At 40.9% G+C, this 20602-nt stretch overlaps 1 protein-coding gene across 3 annotated transcripts in view; it reads right to left on the bottom strand.

The window, feature by feature from the left end:
• The window catches only part of LOC114661783 (interferon-induced very large GTPase 1-like), a 45420-nt gene that overhangs the window by 8720 nt on the left and 16098 nt on the right, over positions 1-20602 (bottom strand). Inside the window, exon 1 of one of the 3 annotated variants that reach the window (XM_051934703.1) lies at positions 17076-17139. The exons of 1 other annotated variant lie outside the window; for it this stretch is intronic. The gene's annotated coding sequence lies outside the window, so the exon portion shown is untranslated. Of the gene's footprint in view, positions 1-17075; positions 17140-20602 lie in introns of those variants that run through there. One more of the 3 variants, XM_028814982.2, reaches the window with a different exon arrangement.

Genomic DNA, 20602 nt, shown 5'->3' with positions numbered 1-20602 from the left:
TGGAATGGGGAAGTACAGCAGAGTATACAGAGGAAGAGGATGGCAAAGAAGAAGTGGGATAGTCAGATATAGAAAGTAGACAAGAGTACAAGGAGATAAGGCACAAAGGTGAAGAGAGAGGTGGTGAAGGCTAAAGAAAAAGTGTATGATGAGTTGTATGAGAGGTTGGATACTAAGGAGGGAGAACAGGACCGGTGGGCTACAGAGGGGCCGAGCTGGGAAAGGTGTGCAGCAGGTTAGGGTGATAAAGGATAAAGATGGAAACGTACTCACGAGTGAGGAGAGCGTGTTGAGCAGATGGAAAGAGTACTTTGAGAGGCTGATGAATGAAGAGAACGAGAAAGAGAAGAGGTTGGATGATGTGGAGATAGGGAATCAGGAAGTGCAACGGATTAGCAAGGAGGAAGTAAGGAGAGCTATGAAAAGGATGAAAAATGGAAGAAAAATGCAAAATTTACAGGCCGTTGGTCCAGGTGACATACCTATGTAAGCATGGAGGTGTTTAGGAGAGATGGCAGTGGAGTTTTTAACCATATCGTTTAAAGGAATCTTGGAAAGTGAGAGGATGTCTGAGGAGTGGAGAAGAAGTGTACTGGTGCCGATATTTAAGAATAAGGGGGATGTACAGGACTGCAGTAACTACAGGGGAATAAAATAATGAGCCACAGCATGAAGTTATGGGAAAGAGTAGTGGAAGCTAGATTAAGAAGTTGTAGCGGGGCTACATAGTAATAATAGTGTATTCATGAGTGTGCTAAGTGTGCGTGTGTGTGCTGAGTGTGCATTGTTTCCATCGTCCCATTTACTGTCTGTTATGTGTACGTCAGTCAATGTTGTCCCCGTAAGTGCAGAGGTGATGGATGAGGGAGAGAGACTGCAGCCCCAGAATGGAAAATACCTGTTTACATTTCAGTTACATCCGGTTCATCACTATTTAAATGATCAGAAGGGAAAGAAAAAAGAAGTAGGAAGGAGAGAGACGGAGATTTCATTTAATGACAACAGAACATCATTTCCAGTTATTTTTCACATTGTGCCTTGTACCCTGTTTGTTTCTCATTCCGCCAGATTCACGACAGGTCAATCATCGCCAGAAACCCCGGGGCTGAACATTATAATCCACCATATGCCGAGGAAGCACAGTGAGATTGTTCCATTTTTATTCGGGGGATTCAAATGCATCCATTTTTTCTTGATCAGTCATCCATATTCAGGACAGTAATTTACTCAGACTCAAGTTCACGTTCATTGACATTCCAGTATTCATCCATTATTGTTATTTGTTTTTTGTGTTTCTTATATGTTGCAGGAGCAAGGGAGGGTTTGTTATTATATATATGGTGTTCATACTTTGATGATTTGGTGGAGGGATATACAGATATATTCTATGGTGGTGTATATGTATTATTGTTGTCATTGTGTTTCATTTAATATCCATCCATCCATTATCCAACCTGCTATATCCTAACTACAGGGTCACGGGGGTCTGTTGGAGCCAATCCCAGCCAACACAGGGCACAAGGCAGGAAACAAACCCCGGGCAGCCAGTCCACCGCAGGGTACACACACACACCAAGTACACACTAGGGAGAATTTAGAATCGCCAATGCACTTAACCTGCATGTCTTTGGACTGTGGGAGGAAACCCACGCAGACACGGGGAGAACATGCAAACTCTACGCAGGGAGGACCCAGGAAGAGAACTCGGGTCTCCTAATTGTGAGGCAGCAGCGCTACCCACTGTGCCACTGTGGCAGAAGGAGTTGCATTGCGTCTTTGTGGACCTGGAGAAAGCAGAGGACAGGGTGACTGAAAGGAGCTGTGGTATTGTATGAGGAAGTCGGGAGTGGCAGAGAAGTACGTAAGAGTTGCACAGGATATGTACGAGGGAAGTGTAACTGTGGTGAGGTCTGCAGTAGGAGTGATGGAGGTGGGATTACATCAGGGATCTGCTCTGAGTCCTTTCTTATTTGCAATGGTGATGGACAGGTTGACAGAGGAGATCAGACAAGAGTCCCCGTGGACTGTGATGTTTGCTGATGACATTGTGATCTGTAGCGATAGAAGGGAGCAGGTTGAGGAAACCCTGGAGAGGTGGAGATATGAGAAGAGAGGAGAGGAATGAAGACAGTAGGAACAAGACAGAATACATGTGTTTGAATGAGAGGGAGGTCAGTGGAATGGTAAGGATGAGGAGAGTAGAGTTGGCGAAGGTGGAGGAGTTTAAATACTTGGGATCAACAGTACAGAGTAATGGGGATTGTAGAAGAGAAGTGAAGAAGAGAGTGCAGGCAGGGTGGAGAAGAGTGTCAGGAGTGATTTGTGACAGACGGGTATCAGCAAGAGTGAAAGGGAAGGTCTACAGGACACTCGTGAGACCAGCTATGTCATATGGGCTGGAGACGGTGGCACAGGAGACAGAGCTGGAGGTGAAAGAGTTAAAGATGCTAAGATATGCATTGGGTGTGACGAGGATGGACAGGATTAGAAATGAAGACATTAGAGGGTCAGCTCAAGTTGGACGGTTGGGAGACAAAATCAGAGAGGCGAGATTGCGTTGTTTTGGACATGTGCAGAGGAGAGATAAGGGTGCTAAGGATAGAGCTGCCAGGGAAGAGGAGAAGAGGAAGGCCTAAGAGGAGGTTTATGGATGTGGTGAGAGAGGACATGCAGGTGATGGGTGTAACAGAACTAGACGACGAGGACAGAAAGATATGGAAGAAGATGATCCACTGTGACGACCCCTAACGGGAGCAGCCGAAAGAACAAGAAGCTTTTCAAGAAAAAAACATAAAAACTAGACCAGCACTTTGCACAGGTCTGAATTCACTGAGTAAGCCTCAACTACAGGCAGCCCAGACCCACACTCTAAAGGCAGGCTCTAACATGGGGCAAAGAAATTTAAAGCTCAAAATGCAAAGATGTCCAGGAATGGAAGAGAGGAATATATTAGGACAAACAATAGAATAGAATAGAATGATAGATTATTTATATTATTATAATATTTATTATTATAGATAACGATTTCAGACAGATCCACAGAAAAAATTAAGGCAAGAACAAAAGGAGCAAAAAAAAAGGTTTTAAATTAATTGTCAGTCTTTATCAAATCCAGTGTAGATGCCACATGGGCTGGACGTGCATCCGAGCCAGAAGAGGGGATGATTTCTTAACAGGCATCCCTGTTGAGGAGGAGAAATGAATGAAACCCGGAAAGAAGGACCAGAAGGGGTGCACGAACAGCCTACTGAGAATGAAGATGTCACTGGGGGCTTTTTCCTCCCTCAGAACGCTAGATGGCAGCAGCTCTGGATAATGGTCCCCAGTGGGAAGCCAGCAGGAATACATCTCCCAGCACGGGGTCACTGGGTGCCACGAGGCAGCACTACAGGAAGACAAGCTCCCTATTGTAATGGGCTTCAATGTAACCCAGAAGTACTTCCATCGGGCAATTGCCCTGGCACTAGAAGAACTCCCGGGTCTGTAATAAAAGGAACTGCACTCCCTTATCCAGGCGAGTCGGAGCTGGGAGGTAGAGAGGCAACACTCCACTGGAGAAGGGCACTGCAGTGGTGAGATCTGTGCTTTGTGTTACTTTTGAGTATAGTGGTGTAATATACACACCTGTATTTGAACCCGTGACTCTGTGTGTGTTCACGATTGGGGATTTCAGGCTTGCTGATGCCCCTGGTTACATCAGACCAGTTTAATCTGGCAGAATGTTTCTGTTCTACTTGCTAGAACTTTGGACAAAATATTAACATTGCTGTTCCAAGAATAAACTTGCATGAGGGAAACACATTTTAGAAAAGGTTTTTATTTTTGAGAACATTAATTAACGTCTGGCATAGTATTTTAGGTACAAAGCTTGTTTAGCTTCAACGAACACAGATAGCATTAATTGGTCTAGTTTTACAAGGATCTTTTTATTTTTATTTATTTTTTTCTAAATTTCTACTGATTTTATGTGCATTTTCCACACTGTATTAATTTAACAGCACCCAGAAGCTTTGGAGCCATAGAGGTCTATCCAGCTTGTCCGTACTTTTTATCAGAGGCTGGGGAACTTACATTAAAACAAATCTCTAGTTATAGTCTCAATTTCTTTACTTTCTGGTGTGTAGAGCATCTTTAGTAGTCCTTATATACTGTATATTACTTGTTTCTATAAGTATAATAAAATTAATTTCAGGTGTAACACTTTGAAAATTTTTCTTATGTATTTGTTGGGTTAGAATCTCATTAGCTTTTACTCTGTGTTCATAATAAGAAGAGTGCCACTTAACTTTCTTGTGGTCTACAGATTGAGTTTTAAAATGTATGCATGGCATGACTTTCAGTTGTGTTTGGTGACAAAGGTTAACTCATGAAAGTTTTAACTGACAGGATGTCCAAAGCCCTCAGCACCTTCTGTTGCATACCGGCTCTGAGGGCAGCCTGGTCCAGATACACACTAAAGGATTGACAGTCAGTTTTTATGTTTTTGTTTAGCAAATATTTTTGTTACAATGAGTCATAATTAAAAATATATAGCAATAACAGAATACAGTTCCATGTGTTAGTAGATAGCATTAAATATGTCCTTTTTAACAGCATTTTATAATGGAGTAAAAGCAGAGCTCACTGAGACTTTTAGTGGTTCAATAGCATTCATGCACAGGAGACTGCAATTCAAGTGATGTGAAATGGCATTGACTGATGTGTGTTACTGGTGGAGGGTCTTTCACTATCTTTTGTTCAATATTCTTAAACATCATTTTTGAAAGTATACCTAATAGAGTAGTGGACAATAATTAGCAACTGAAAAATTTCTATTAATAAAAAGTACCTGCTATTAGTATAAAATCAGCATTAATATTAACCTATGAAAGGAGAAAATGAACTGAAATAAATTCTTGTAGTTATTAATATTAGTTAAAACACATGTAATATGTTACAACTATACAAATAAGTAAGAACTTAGAAAGAAAGAATTTATTGTATGATGGAAAAACAAAAGGTGACAGTAATCTTAAAGACTGCAATCCTAGTGTGAGAAGATACATGGAAGCAAAAGCATCTTTTCAGGACAAACAGTATTGAGCGCTCAGTCTTTCGTGTGTATACACCAGCTCGTGTTATAATCAGCATTCAGAAAACTGTAATCCTATCCTGTCCTTGTTATTAGTGGAAGGCATGGTCCTTGTTGCATTCTCAGCTTGGGCCAATCTGAGTGGTTTCACGCAGACAGACATGAGATATTGCAATAAGTGTTTTATGCATTATATGCATATGCATTAAAAAATTACTGCAGTGCTGGTGTTTTTTGAACAGTTCAGTAGTAGCTGATAATCAAATGTGTCTGTCTGTCATTTGTCCATCCATCCATCCATTTTCCAACCCGCTGAATTCAAACACAGGGTCACGGGGGTCTGCTGGAGCCAATCCCAGCCAACACAGGGCACAAGGCAGGAACCAATCCCGGGCAGGGTGCCAACCCACTGCAGGACACACACAAACACACCAAGCATACACTACAGCCAATTTAGAATCGCCAATCCACCTAAACCTGCATGTCTTTGGACTGTGGGAGGAAACTGGAGCGCCCGGAGGAAACCAACGTAGACATGGGGAGAACATGCAAACTCCACGCAGGGAGGACCTGGGAAGCAAACCCAGGTCCCCAAGTCTCCCAACTGCGAAGCAGCAGTGCTACCCACTGCGCCACCGTGCCACCGTCTGTCATTTAGTATTTAAGTAATGTCTCTAGTGAAAAGATAATCCATGGACTCATTTTCTGTCACAATATGAAATCGGAAAAGGCAGTTCCTATATAACAGTGAGGGAATGACTTTCTACATAATGAGACTTTTTTGTTGTATGCATAATACAATAATATGCACAATGATGCAATTCAGTGTTTATGGGGAAAACATGCAGTATGTCACAGCCAGACATGATGACATGAACTAGCAGCATGAATAAAGTTGATATTATCCATATGGTATTGAATACTTGCACTATGTTGCTGCAGAAAAGAACAAAAACCACCCTAAAACCTTTAAAATCCCAAAAACCTCTTTTCATTGAACTTTGTTTTCACAAATGTAAACTCACCTGCTGTTTCCTTTTAGAAGCAAAAGCTCCCTAATTGGAATAAGTTCTTTTAAATTGTGGCGTTTTAAGTAACCAGAAACTATATAGATATAATGTAAAAGGCAATATCCCTCCTATAGTGATACGGCGGAAAAAGAATCACATAAGAGAAGAAATATAACTTAGCTTTCTTTACTGACGATTTACGTGGCATTACAGAAGGGAAGCCATAATAGCATGACAATATCAAGGTGGGATCTTGATCTACAGTGATCCCTCGCTATATCGCGCTTCACCTTTTGCGGCTTCACTCTATCGCGGATTTTATATCTAAGCATATTTAAATATATATCGCGGATTTTTTGCTGGTTCACGGATTTCTGCAGACAATGGGTCTTTTAATTTCTGTTACATGCTTCCTCAGTTGGTTTGCCCAGTTGATTTCATACAAGGGACGCTATTGGCAGATGGCTGAGAAGCTACCCAACTTACTTTTCTGTCTCTCTTGCGCTGACTTTTTCTGATCCTGACGTAGGGGGATTGAGCAGGGGGGCTGTTCGCACACCTAGACGATACGGACGCTCGTCTAAAAATGCTGAAAGATTATCTTCACGTTGCTACCTTCTGTGCAGCTGCTTCCTGAAACGACATGCTGCACGGTGCTTCGCATACTTAAAAGCACGAAGGGCACGTATTGATTTTTGACTGAAAAACAAACTCTGTCTCTCTCTCTCTTCCTGCTCTTGACGGAGTGGGTGTGAGCTGCCGTCTTCAACAGCTTTGTGCCGCGGTGCTTCGCATACTTAAAAGCCAAACAGCCCTATTGATTTGTTTGCTTTTCTCTATCTCTCTGACAGTCACTGCTCCTGACACGCACTCCTTTGAAGAGGAAGATATGTTTGCATTGTTTTAATTGTGAGACTGAACTGTCATCTCTGTCTTGTCATGGAGCACAGTTTAAACTTTTGAAAAAGAGACAAATGTTTGTTTGCAGTGTTTGAATAATGTTCCTGTCTCTCTACAACCTCCTGTGTTTCTGCGCAAATCTGTGACCCAAGCATGACAATATAAAAATAACCATATAAACATATGGTTTCTACTTCGCGGATTTTCACCTTTCGCGGGGGAGTCTGGAACGCAACCCCCGCGATGGAAGAGGGATTACTGTACAGAGTCTGCCATTTTTCGTCCGCTGCACAGGAAGGATTTTCGGGACGAATCACGCTATCACTCATCCGTCCGTCCATTGGCTTCAAAGTGTTTTGGCAGCAGTCCAAGCCTTATATACTGTCTGCTCCACGTGCAGGCTCTCTCTGGTCTCCAAACAAGGAAAGGAAAGGACGCAACCCCACCTCCAAATATACAGGAATAGCACAATGCCTACCCTGCAGTTGTCTCATTCTCCAAAACTGCTAGACTAGTGGTTTCTAAATGCAGCCTAGCCCCTGTGTGCCATACTTGGCCTGCACGTGTGAATGAATCCATAAAACAATTTGCAAAGAGCACAGTGACATTAAACTTACATTCGTGTTACACCTGCAAAAGGAATTTTGGTGCCAGTCCCATTAAACTGCATACAAATGCAAACTGTGCAGTTCCTGTTTCATAAATATTTTGGTGATATCGCTGATTAATATTGTTACCATTCTGATATTTTTGTGGATCATAAGAGATTATTTGTGTCATCAAATATGCAGTGAAAGTGAGCTGTGCTCCTAAAGTGTCATATTGCACGCAGAATGGGACACTAATTGTAATTAATGTTACAAAGGATCAATACTGTAGTGGCAAGGATGCAGAATGTAATCGATTGGTGGAAGGACAACAGAGAAAATGGTGAAACAGCTTCCAGCTTTCCCAACACAACAGGTATCAGCAGGGTAGTACATGAGCTTAAGTCTTCAGGGAAGTCTTGGACTTCCAGTGATGGGGGAAGGGGAGTTGAGGATCTACAAAGGTAGTGAAGGAAGTGAAATGAATTCTAAAAGTATTTTTTGTTAAAATTTTTTATTGATTTTAAATAAAAATGGAAACATGCAAATGATAATTGTCACAAAATTTAAAAAGACAAAAAAAAGTCCCCAACCCTTACACTGAACTCCACTACATCAGATATCCAAAAAAGAACCATCTGCTGATGCAGAAAAAAAAAACAAACTGCTAACATCACGTCACCCAACACATCTCAGATAAAGCCAAATAAATAGGTTTAGTAAGGGCAACTATTTTTTCATGAGCTGACATAAGGAATGAGAGCGGAATATTAATGTGAGCAGCTGAAAGACTGAACTGCATTCAAAATTATAAAATAAATTCCTCTAGGTGTTTATTAAATACTGCTATTGATTTTCCCAGCTATGTGTACAACAAACTCCTCAAACAAATAAGACTATTTAATTATATTATAAAGACATTGTACAAAACATTTATCAGGGGTGGAGTGCTGTGGTGTGAAATTTTGTATATAAGTTGATAAATGTTTTGTGTATCTTTATTTGTAACTTAGAGATTAGTGTTATATCACTGATAAGAAAAGCAATGGTTTGATGGTTAAGAACCCTTTTTAGAAGTGAGTCTTTGTGATTTTACGGAATGGTTGGTGGAAATGCCTTAAACAAGTTTGGCAAGTGATTCTATGCAGGACTCTCTCAATCAGCCACTGGATGGAGGCCAACTACCTGGCTGGCAAGCTTCACCTTAACAAATGGTTTTGGTGGCAAGTGTGAAACCCTTGTGTTGCACCAAACTTCTATTGGTCTAAAGTTGCCTGTTTGCTTTTAAATCAGAAGCCATTAAGTACAACACCACCCTATTGGCTGTAGGGTTTGGACAGAGAGTCTAGAAATTTGCTTGCTTTTCCCCTCCCTCTCCCTCTTACACTGTCTGATGAAGACACATCTCACACACCATGAACTGAAATAGACAACACAGTGAAGACGACAGCTTGGCAGCCATATTGAGACAGGAATGAGACCTGTTCTGAAGAATGCTGATCATAAATGATACCTTAACTGGAGACATTTAAAGTAACTACAAGTGTGTGTGCCGCCTGAAACTACACAACAGCATTTATCAGGTTGTATGGTTGCCAATATTTACATGTACTTTTCTTATTGTTATTATTTGTGAATATTATCAATAAAACATCATTTAAAGTGTAATTTAACTCCTGCTTGTCTTTTACTAAACCTAATTGCCTGAGGGTATAAATGTACAAGGGAAGGTAGGGAGAGGTTATATAGTACAATACCTTATAAACAGTGGTAAGTCTAAGGGATTTGAGACATTCTGACAAAGGCTACACATTAATAATACAAAAGGGGAAAGGAGAGGAATAGAGAACTGTACCAAGACAAAAACAGTGTTCTCAAACATTGATGAACCTTGTCCTTGGAGTTCGGCTTGTATCCCTTTGGATTTTGCCCTTGGTTTGTCTGCCATTCTCACCTTCCTTCTGCCTATTCTGGGGTTGATTTTCCTTGTGGGAGGTTGACTACAATCCCATGGACCTTAAACTTCTTCATAATATTTGCAGAAGGTTGCTTGGAGATGGTCTTCTACATGCTGGTGCATCATTTTCTTTCTAATCTTCTCAAACAACTCTCTCCCTTCCTTTCTCTAGTCCATGTTCTGTATGGAACACACAAAGACACCAAACAACAGAGTGGCAACTTTTTGCAGTTTAAATCCTCTAGACAACTGGTTGCATGACTGGTGATACAAATTCAAGAAACCAACAAGTTTGAAAAATTCCTCAAATCCAATTCTTTTGGATCTTTGCTAGGAATACCGAGATTTTAGTAGATCTTTGTAGAAGAAGCAATACTTGATCTCTTGTCACGCTGGATTGGGGGTTTATTCTTTATCTGACCTTGAGAAAAGCCCACGTTCACCTTGCTTTGTTATTCATAGAGGTGTGTGGAGAGGAGGCCCTCCCTCAAAAGTCTGTGGTGATTAACAAAATACATCACACCTGCTCAGTGGCATAGCACTGTTCAGGCTGAAATCGCACTCTTGTCTACTTTGAGAACATTTGAGTGCCATAAGGCAGGCACTGGCGCCGACTCCTCCACCACAATGCTTTTAAAACTCCATGGAGAGCAGATAAGCGGGCACCTCGACCAGCAGCTCAGTTAATCCAGTAAGCAGTGTACGAGTGAGTTTTTTTGAATGTTTCGCTATACGGTAGTTTTTGTCATCCGATTAATTATTTTATTTGTGTATTATCCAATATGGGTTAATGCTTGAAAACTGGCACAGTAAAAGGCTGAAACACAATGTGGAAAGTAATCAATCACCAGGGGCCTCATGTATAACGCCGTGCGTAGAACTCACACTATAACATGGCGTAAGCACAAAAGCGGGATTGTGCGTACGCACAGAAAAATCCAGATGCAGGAATCTGTGCGCACGCATACTTTCACGTTCTTCCACTCCATAAATCCCGATTTGCGTGAAAAGTAACGCACGTGCACGCGCCTTCTGTCCCGCCCCAACTCCTCCCAGAATTACGCCTCTTTGAATATGCAAATCAATATAAATAGCCTTCTGTGAAAAGACAATGGGAAAAGCACAGGGGAAAATATAAGAATTTCAGCGAATACCAAGTGGAGGCAAAGGAAAAACGTACTATTTGTTGGTTTAAACTGTGGTATAATCAACAAAAGGAAGCTGATCGAGTGACAGAGTGTCGGAGAAACTCGAAGGCTCAACTTCACAAAGTCGCACAGTGCCCGAAATAAAAAAGAAATCACATATCAAAGTCGCCGGGAAAAAGCGAGTCGTAGCCCACTGTCTGAGTGTCATATGAAAGCTTATTAGGGTATAGACAAAAAAAAGGCACACAGTGGGGAAAAAAGCACGAAATGTCAACTTTAATCTCGAAATTTCCACTTTAATCACGTAGTTTATTTTGCCATTAAAGTAGAACATCATAAACTTCATCTTAAAATCGTTTAATTTACTAGTTTCTCAAATCCCATTGTAACTAAAGTGGCATGTTAAATGCTTTGTTCTGTATTTGATCTTCTATGTGCTCTGTGTGTGTGAATCACTACCTGCTTTTTAAACGGGCTTTCTCTTTCTCCGACAGGACACATAATCCATTACATTTGTGATATTACAGCTCTCTGAATAATTAAAATACTGAGATGTATACGTGATATCTTTTTCATGATGATAGGAATGAAAGCATGTTATTAAACATGGGAACACGGTGGCGCAGTGCTTGTTCATGTCTCACGCAAGAGGCTTGCTGCGCCATGCGCAACCTTCAGTTAAATAATTTATCACAGCAGTACTGTCTCTTTCAAACGTACTAACCTCCAATTCCTGTCCTTACTTTTCTTTCTCCAAAAACTCAATCGCCACACAATAAGCTCTGTAATAGACGTGAAGCCATCTGTAAGCTTAGAACTTCGATTCTTCAAAACTTTTAAGGAACATTGAAATATCTTAGTAGTACGTGTTTAATTATTATATCCGTCTATCTTTCCAGTGTCGCGTCAGCACCAGCAAGAATACAGAGCAAGGCAGGAACAATTACTGAACTAGCTAGCGCTGCGGTACCGTGTCCTCACATGTTTAATTATTAACAATACAGATTATTTAAATGAAGTTAAAGTTTTATCTGTATAATATAATCAACATGTTTTGCTGCATTTCGTCTTAGAAATGAATACCGTCATCACATGTAAATATGCGCTTTATAAAGTGGCGCAGGTTGTGCAATATTATAACTGTAGTGCAAGTTTACAGTGAGGTAATTGTACTTATAAGTCCAAATATTTCTACAAGGAGCACTTGATGGACTGATTTAGTGTGTTTAGAGTTCTTGGGATTAAACTGTTTCTAAACCGCGAAGTCCGTACAGGGACTAAAGCGTTTGCTGTGGCTCAGGCAGCATCTGCTTCATTCTGTGTACCAATAATTCTCTTTCCAATCAGCTGCTGCTGTGATTTCCCACTCAGATACAGTGATATAAATACTCCGAGTGGTGCAGTGAGAGTAATGTGGAAAAAGATGATCTGCTGTGGCAACCCTTAACGGGATCAGCTGAAAGAAGATGCAGTGAGAGTTACAACGCTAAAGCAGTTCTGGTATTTGGAATACTATGGCTATTCCCTGGACCATTATATTGCTACAGGTTAATTACAATCAGATGCATTACACTAATAAACAATATGCAGTTAATTTCAGTGTATTTATAAAGCCGCGCCAGGAATGTGGATTTAAGAATGAAAGGGTGATCACACAGGAACAGTAGCACTGCTTTGACACTGGGTGCCGCCAGTCTGCAAAACCGGGCGGATAAATTGCGTACGCCAAGGAATGAGTTACCGTGGAAATGTGCGTGGCTTTACGCCAAGTTTAGGTTTTATACATCGCGATTTGAGCGTGGAAAGGTTCGTATGCAACATTTCTGTGCGTACGCACCGTTTATACATGAGGCCCCAGGATACCTCTCAGGTCACGCCTAACACACTTTGGTGTAAAACAGTAAAAAATAATGTTCAGTTTTACATATTATTAAAAATAGAAAAATTCATTTAGTGTGGGTTTTCGTTTATAGACGATAAAGACAATTCTAAACTCCAGGGTGTAGTCAGTGGGGAGGCATTATACAATGGTAGGATGAAACCTCTTTACTGTTGAGACATTTACAAACACAACACACCATCTATAAAAGAGACATTTGGGTACAAAGTGCAAATACAAGTCCCTTGCAGCTCTTGCTTGCTTAATCTCAGTGATGCAGAAAGTGTCTGAGTTTGCTGTTACCACCAGTTGCTGTTGTAGCTTGGGAACGTGGATTTATCACTGACATGACCTAATTTTTCCCTTCTGTGTTCTTAACTAACTTACAATACAGTGTTGTTCTGCACCAGGGTGGTGATTTGGTTCAAACTAGGCAATCACTCAATTATTCTACATGATGAAATAGCCATTTGTACATTGCACATAATCTAAGCATAGATTTGTCACAAAAGGGTAGACATTCTGTGTTATTATGTGTGTAAGATGTGATTCGTCTGCTGTATTTAAGATATGTAAATCCTAACTTGTAACACTCTCCATAATTAATGTGTTGCATATTTCATATTATCTGATTACAATCTCAGAGTTGAGCCAAAACTTTAGCACTAAAAGGACCCCTTGATTAGCATGCAGTATTTCACCCACTGGCTACTTGGAGGTTTTCCACTTTTTCAAATGTGAAAATTTCTATGATTAATAGCCTTTCTTGTGTCATTTATTTCCCCCTTGCTGTAGTTAACACACCTCACCTCCTCCTTGACGTCTTTATATCTCTAATAGTATGTGTTTCACTGATGTTCTTTTCCGATTACCTTTAAAAATATTGTACTCCGATGCTTTTAAAACTTTAGTATCCATTGTGGTGATTTGCCACCCCCTAGTTGTCAAATATTTGAGTTTAACTGAATATATTTAGCAAAGTTAAATGTGATTTAATTTATTTTGTAACTTTATGTTCCAAGCAATTTATGGTACAGTAATCCCTCCTCCATCGCGGGGGTTGCGTTCCAGAGCCACCCGCGAAATAAGAAAATCCGCTAAGTAGAAACCATATGTTTATATGGTTATTTTTATATTGTCATGCTTGGGTCACAGATTTGCGCAGAAACACAGGAGGTTGTAGAGAGACAGGAACGTTATTCAAACACTGCGAACAAACATTTGTCTCTTTTTCAAAAGTTTAAACTGTGCTCCATGACAAGACAGAGATGACAGTTCTGTCTCACAATTAAAAGAATGCAAACATATCTTCCTCTTCAAAGGAGTGCGCGTCAGGAGCAGAGTCTGTCAGAAAGACAGAGGAAAGCAAACAAATCAATAGTGCTGTTTGCTTTTAAGTATGCGAAGCACCGCGGCACAAAGCTGTTGAAGGCGGCAGCTCACACCCCCTCCGTCAGGAGCAGAGAGAGAGAGAGAGAGAGAGAGACAGAGAGAGAGATAGATAGAGAAAAACAAACAAGCAAAAATCAATACGTGCCCTTCGAGCTTTTAAGTATGCGAAGCACCGTGCAGCATGTCGCTTCAGAAAGCAGCTGCACAGGTAGCAACGTGAAGATAATCTTTCAGCATTTTTAGACGAGCGTCCCTATCGTCTAGGTGTGCGAACAGCCCCCCTGCTCAATCCCCCTACGTCAGGATCAGAGAAAGTCAGCGCTAGAGAGAGAAAGAAAGAAAAGTAAGTTGGGTAGCTTCTCAGCCATCTGCCAATAGCGTCCCTTGTATGAAATCAACTGGGCAAACCAACTGAGGAAGCATGTACCAGAAATTAAAAGACCCATTGTCCGCAGAAATCCGCGAACCAACAAAAAATCCGCGATATATATTTAAATATGCTTACATATAAAATCCGCGATAGAGTGAAGCCGCGAAAGGTGAAGCGCGATATAGCAAGGGATTACTGTACTTGACTTGGAGTATGATGCAAATATGTAGCATTACAGTTGTGACATTAACAAATGCCATTGTTTATTATGGTTCCCAACCTTATCTCACCACCCAAACCCTCATTGGCCCCAAACAAAAAACAACAAGCCTAATTGTCATCTCCACCTATAGAATATATACATTCCTGTACAGATTGGTTTAATGTAGTGGAGGGCATCTCAAAAACACATAATTCTCAGGGCTCATTCCACAGCCATTACTGTGTGCTGTGCTATCAGGAGTGGCAATCTAATCAGCCAATGCATGATGTGAGATATGTGGCAGCCAGGGTGAGTTCATCATCCCCTTGAATGAAACACAAGCTACCATGATAGGGGTATTTGTAAAAGTTTGGAGAGAGTATCAATTAGTGGTTAGTTTTTATAAGTATACTTGCAGCTAGCTATTGTTTTATTGAGGTAAAACTCTATGTTACTCTACTTTCCCAAATTTGTATTCTTTAATGTGTGGCCTTAAATCCCATTGACTTACCACTGTTTATGGGGTGTTTTACTTTATTACTTCTCCCCACCTTCTCTTCTACATCTACATATAACCTCCGGCAATTACATAGAGTAATGACAAGAGGCAGTTCATTTACAACTTCAAATAATGTATTATTGATAATATTCATAAATAATAGCAATAAGCAAAGTACAAGTGAATATTGGCAACCATACAACCTGATAAATGCTGATGTGTTGTTTCAGGCAGCATACAAACTTGTTAGTTTCTTAAATTCTCTGGTCAATTCATCATTTCGTCAAGACAGGCTGCGTGCATCTCAATATGGCTGCTGAGCTGTGTTCTTCATTGTGTCCTCCTTCATGGCAATGGTGTAAAAGAGAGAGATGGCAAGTGGTAAAGTGACCAAATTTATACTTTCTAAGGCCAATAGGGTGTCATGGTACAGAATGACTTCTGATTTCAGACTAATCCCAAACAGATATACTGTACAACAGTACAACTCATCCCAATACATCACACCTGCCCCCAAAACCAAGTGTTGAGTAAAGCTTGCCAGTCAGGCAGTGTGGCCTCCGTCCAGGTGTTGCTCCATTGAATGAGGCATTTCCACCAACCCTGCCATAAACTTCACTTTCTGAGTCAGACCTAAAGACTGTTAGACATGAAAGCACTATTGTTCTTATCAGTGAAATCCTGAAACACCATTGCATTTGCTTTGTCTGATTTACAGATAAAGACATTGTGAAGAACAGCCGGGTCCCATGCATCTGCTGCATCTGTTCCGGGGGAGCAGCCATTGGCACTTCAATACCTCTCCCAGGACGCTTGGTGGCAGCCTCCCTGGCGGATGATGATTCCCTAACCTGGCGCATGGCACCCTCGGAGATGGAGTCTTCCACAGCCTGGTTGGGGGCTCAGATGGCCGCTAGGGGGAGCTGCATGGAGTCTGCAGCCCGGCTGGTCTGCAGTTAGGCTGCAATTAGGACCAGGTGGTCAAGCATCTGGAACACTTCTGGGTGGGGTATAGAAATGGCTAGCCACCACCACTCAGAGAGCCAGAGTCGGGAGGAGGGGGACTAAGCCTGAGGAGGAGTGGTGGTGCCAGAACGATTGTTGTGGTTATTGTGAGTGGTTTTGGGACTGTGTTGGGCTTGTGGGACACGGGGAAGGCGTGCCCCATGGCTGAAGAAAAATAAAAGAGTGTTTTATTTAAGTACGTGCCTCTGCCTCAGTCTGTGCCGGGTTGGGCGCTATATAGCACCTTTCACAACATACAAACTTATATACAAAATTTCATGTCACAACAGCTGTCATGGCTCTTCACTGATGGTCTGATCACAACACAGCTTGTATTTTTAAAACATTTTAAGGTGAGCACTGATTCATGACAGTTTTTGGTGCAGAGAAAAGCAACAAAGTCTTAATTGATTTTAATGGTCTCTTTACCTCTTATAAGTAAAACAATGTCAAATAAATGCAGACACACTCTGAATCTTGCTTGATAAATTTGGTTTTGCAATACAACCCAAACAGAGAAATCTGTCCTTTGTTTTTAAAATGACACCAGTGAATGCTGCTTGCATTCTCCAGACCTGATTTTAGGAGGTGGTGAGTTGCTACCTGAGCCTAACAAGTAGAGGATGTCTACCAACCCCAGAGCGCTACCATGAGCCCAGCCTGCACTCCTCTACTGGCACACATTAGCAATGAAGAAAGAATGAGATGAGTGTAACTCTTACCTGTTTAAGAAAGATGAATGCAAAGAACCTTTTGCTCTCTAAAAATGGTGTGTGTTTAACTGAGGAGTAGATTAATGCAGAAGTAAATAACAATGTGTAGAAAATACTGCAGAAATAAATCCCACAACAGTATATCACACCAAAACACAACAGACATCACAAAAGACAATATTAAAGGAAATTTCTTCAAAATTAACACTGATTTACTTCAAGAAATCAAAGTTTCCTTCAGATCTGATCGATATATATTGCAATTTTTTGTTCTCTGTGCTTGCTGTCTCAGCTTGCTATGAGTTGAGTTCTTCTAAATACTGCGGTACAATTCATAAATACCTTATGTCTGAAGAGTAGTGCCTTAGGAATCTTCCTCTTTCTTGCCTTCTGCTTTGACACAAAGGAATCATTTCAAAGTTTCATATTTATTTGCCAATTATATAAACACTCACTGAAATCAACAAAGCTACGGAAAATTTTCAAAGTAACACCTTCAGTTTTTGGTTTGGCGTGATAAGGTCCCAGGGTGACCCTCTTTTCCCTTCCTTATTATGTATGCCTAAACAGAATGCCCCAAATCCCATCTACAGCCCTTATTGGTTTACTACTACAAGCCTGGTCACTGTTGTTGTGATTCTGACTCCATAAATAGCAAAGGGGTGAGGCCTCTAAAAAACCCACAGAACAGGGGGGTATTTTTCGTACGTGGATTACTCGTTTAGCCGGATGTAATTGTTGACGATTTGGCATGACCTTGGATCTGTCGGTTTTTCGAAACTCTTGCTGGATGTGTTGTCATAGCAACACATCCTAATCCCTAAACCTGCTCGGAGCAGGTTTGTTCGATGTAAACAAGGATTAGCTCACACACTTAATGAGTGTCCGTGCGTGGAATTAATTCAGTCAGGGCTTCACCGTTCATGAATGAGCGACCAATTGATATCGGTGCGCAAATTATAAGAAGAGAATTTCACATAGAGAGGGGTTTGCGCGATCGGCAAGATCCTTTATTGCTCCCGGAGGAAATTCTTTTCAAAAGATACCGCTTTAGCCGAGGGGGAATATTGTACCTCAAAGATTTATTAGGACCTTATATTCGAAGTCAAACTCGGCGAAGTCGGGCTCTCACAACCACACAGACAGTAGGCATTGTTTTGAGGTTTTTTGCAAGCGGCACTTTTTTATATACTGTAGGCGATGCGGAAAATCTGTCTAAAAATGTAGTTTGCCAGGCAATTCGTAAAGTCTGTTTGGCTCTGAAACATTTCCTTCAGGTTTTCATTGTGTTTCCTGGACACCTGTGTGTGCAGACAATAAAAGAGGCGTTTCATGCCATTGCAGGTAGGTAATACACAGGCTAAAACACCCACAGTTCAGTAAAGAATCTCAATCAGCCGAACATTCTCATTACCAGGATTTCCAAATGTGACTGGGGCACATGGGACTGATCAGAGTGGAGTTTGATCAAACATTATTTGGAAAATGTACCTCTCCTCCTGATGAATAATCAGACACAGTGTCTTCATGAAATATTTGACCTTCGTCAATATCTTGTTGGTCAGACACAGGTTCAAGGGATATGACATTCCCTGCAACTGACCCAACAAAAAAGAGGGCTATATGGAACATACCTATAGCACACATGGAGGACAAATATATGCAATGACCATCCTTTACCTGAAATGAAGTGACCACTGCATCCTGCCACTGGTTCTGAGGAGGAGCTTCCCACTGTAATGCCCTCAGAAACAGGGCGATGGGCATGTTGCTGGAGAGCCAACTCTTCTGCAGGGGTGAGGTCTGGACCGCGTGGACCTCCACCTGTTTTTTGCTTGTCTGCCTTTATATTAGCTTTAAAATTAATGTTCTTTACATTATATATGATTCTTTATGTCAACAATTCTTTAAATAGTTATATACCAATATTTACCAGTTTGAAGTATATTCTTGTACTTCTCTTTAACCTGTTCCCTTGTTCTCCTTGTGCTCACGTTTGATCTGGAATTATGACATATTAAATAATAATTAATATGACACATAGGAAATGAAACGTTGCTTTCAATAAGTACAATGCACACACGTTTAATTTGTCAGCCACTTTTTGCCATCCGTCTTTTCTGGTTTGGGCTGCTTTTGCAGTGTTATCACTTGTGCATATTAAATCTTGAAATTCTTCATGTCCTTCGATTAAAAGGTCCTGCTCCACTTGTGTAAAAAAAAAAGGTGCCCGTTCTTTCGTCATTTTGTTGCAGCCGATCAAAGAGCTGATCATGTTTTCTAATCTACTACATGGCTGCGTTTGAAAAACCAACTTATCTGGATGAGTTTCACTGGCATTAACTCATCCAGGATGAGGCATCTGATCTCAGATGATTTAAGCGACGTACGGAAAATACCCCCCTAGATGTCACCCAAGGCAAGCCTGACCCAGGAAAATGGGAGGCTTAAGGCTCAACTAGGACTTAAAAAGGAAATAAGCATAAAAAAAAACAAGCAAACCTCTTGAAAATGTCTCTCTGGGGCAGAATGTTACTCCAGCTGGAGCAGAGACAAGTCCTATAAGGAATCTTTATAAAAATTAAGATTTTATCAAAAAAAGGAAAAAACAGCAAAATGCTTAAAAGAAGAAAAAGGGAGTTGCTATAAAAGACAATCTATAGTAACCAAGTGCCAATTTGTAAGTCAAAATCCTTAAACAGAGCAAAAAAAATCAAATTAACCAGTAAATACAAAGAATTTACAATAGCAAAAATGGGGGGGGCAGGGGTTTGTACACCAACCAACAGCACATACAATGAACGAACCACAGGGGACTGTGAATTGGTTCGTCTTTATATGGCTGAGGGCAGTCCTTTACCATGATGGTCATGTAGCCCTGCCTCTTGGTGAACCACCAACAAAACACAAAGAAAATAACAAAGTTGTGAAGACAGATACATAAAAGGTAAAGAATAATAAAAGTTATAAACAAAAGCAATATTGACAAATCTGCGATGGGTTGGCGCCCTGCCTGGGATTTTTTTTCCTGCCTTGCGCCCTGTGCTGTCTGGGATTGGATATGAATACATCAAAAATGTAAAACAAACACATAAAACAAGAACTTGAACCCCAGCCATAAGAGGAACCGTGGTTGAAATATAATATCTGTCAGAGTTGACTGTTTTTGTACTTCAGTATGTCTGCCTTTCATTTACATCTGTAACCCCTGACAGTTAGAGTATCAAAACAGGAAAGAAAGAAAGTCACACATTTATTGATACATAGATTAAGAGTTCCAGTTGAAATGAAAATATAAGCAAGGCAAAAATGAGTGTGACAATGATACCAATACATCCTGGATAACAATCAGTTCATCTACCTGGTGACTGTCTGTCTTAGTATATTGATTGGTTTCTGAGCTGATGTTGTCCAACATGACCATTGACCCAGCATGCCATCTGCATATGACAGCACTTCAGGATGAAAAATGTCAGAGACAGAGTTTTTGCCAGCCTACATGTAGGCTAGTCTGGCTTTCTTGATGTACTTCTCAGACCAATAGGATCTCGTAGCACAGGGCTGACTCCCCTTGTTCATTCCTGCCTGTTTTAGCATCGCTCATCCTCTATTCCAGCCCATGCTTTCCTGCTTCAGGGGAAAAGGGTGCTTATGTCCATAAAAATCGACCCCCTTCTAGAGGCTTACACATTTTACCTATGCTTTCCGCTGAAGGCTTTCTTCCTGGGGAAGAGATCATAAGATTTAAGGAGTCCCTGTCTGATAATGGAGCTCATGTAAGCTAAAACAATGCTTTGGTGGATCTACTTAGGGATGTCATATAAAACATTTTTTCAGTACTAAGTCAATACCAAAGTTCTGAAAATGTA

The sequence above is a fragment of the Erpetoichthys calabaricus genome, chromosome 12 (genome assembly GCF_900747795.2).
Source record: "Erpetoichthys calabaricus chromosome 12, fErpCal1.3, whole genome shotgun sequence".
Lineage (NCBI taxonomy): Eukaryota > Metazoa > Chordata > Cladistia > Polypteriformes > Polypteridae > Erpetoichthys > Erpetoichthys calabaricus.
The sequence above is the reverse complement of the archived record's forward strand: the minus strand, read 5'-3'. Positions and strand labels throughout refer to the sequence as shown.